Below are 1,053 nucleotides of genomic sequence, written 5' to 3'. Positions count from 1 at the left end.
CAGATACATTGTATAATAATCATAAATAATAATAATAATAATAATAATAATAATAATAATAATAATAATAATAATAATAATAATAATAATAATAATAATAATAATAATAATAATAATAATAATAATAGTAGTAGTAGTAGTAGTAATGATAAATATAAAAAACAATAACTAATAATAATAATAATAATAATAATAATAATGATAAGACTACTACTAACAATAAATACTTGAAAATTATATTACATTAAGATATTTTTCTAAAATGAAAACAATTTAAAATTGCAGAGCAGATCGCAAATAAATTTGAAGAACAGAATAAAATACCATTGCATAGAATAATACAATATTTTGCGTATTGCATAAAATAATATATAGTTACTGTTTCAAGAAAGTTTCCTCTCATTAAACAGGGTTTGGAGAGGCAGAGAGAGGGGGAGGAGATGTGATGGTTTGACGTACTCGTTCAGGCGTGTCACACACACACACACACACACGCACACCGGGTGGAGGGATGATGCTGAATTAACGGCGCTTTTACATAGAAACCGAATCAAACTGTAATCAGCGACGCGTTACTTTTCATTAAGCGCCTTTGACAGCAGCATATTCAGACTCGACAGGGAACACAGGGGCCCCTGAAATAAACTGCTCTCAAAACACAGAGCCATAAGATAATTCCTTAAGCTCCATTAACAACTCTTAGCCGCAGGAAATAGAAACATCTCCAAATCTAAAAGCTTTATCGACCTGCGCAAACCTCCGCTGATGGCTGCGTTTTCTTCCTGTTATTTATATATTTCTGCTTCATCTAAAGGGACAGGAGCTACTAGCGCTGGTAATAGACTTGAACACAATATATTACCTGAAGAAGGAGGAGAAAAAGGCGAGAAGATTTAGATCTGTAACTGACCAATTAATGTGTTTTATTTCCTCCACCGGCTCTGCCAATCATCTGAAATCTGCTCTGCTATCCTGCGTTATTTGTTATTTATGAGGATCACTTTGAGTCAATTCTCCTATAAAGAAAACTTTTTTTTTTGTTATTTTTTTTTT

Source organism: Sinocyclocheilus rhinocerous, unplaced genomic scaffold, assembly GCF_001515625.1.
Source record: "Sinocyclocheilus rhinocerous isolate Xijiao unplaced genomic scaffold, SAMN03320098_v1.1 scaffold264, whole genome shotgun sequence".
In the NCBI taxonomy this organism is placed as follows: domain Eukaryota; kingdom Metazoa; phylum Chordata; class Actinopteri; order Cypriniformes; family Cyprinidae; genus Sinocyclocheilus; species Sinocyclocheilus rhinocerous.
The sequence above is the reverse complement of the archived record's forward strand: the minus strand, read 5'-3'. Positions refer to the sequence as shown.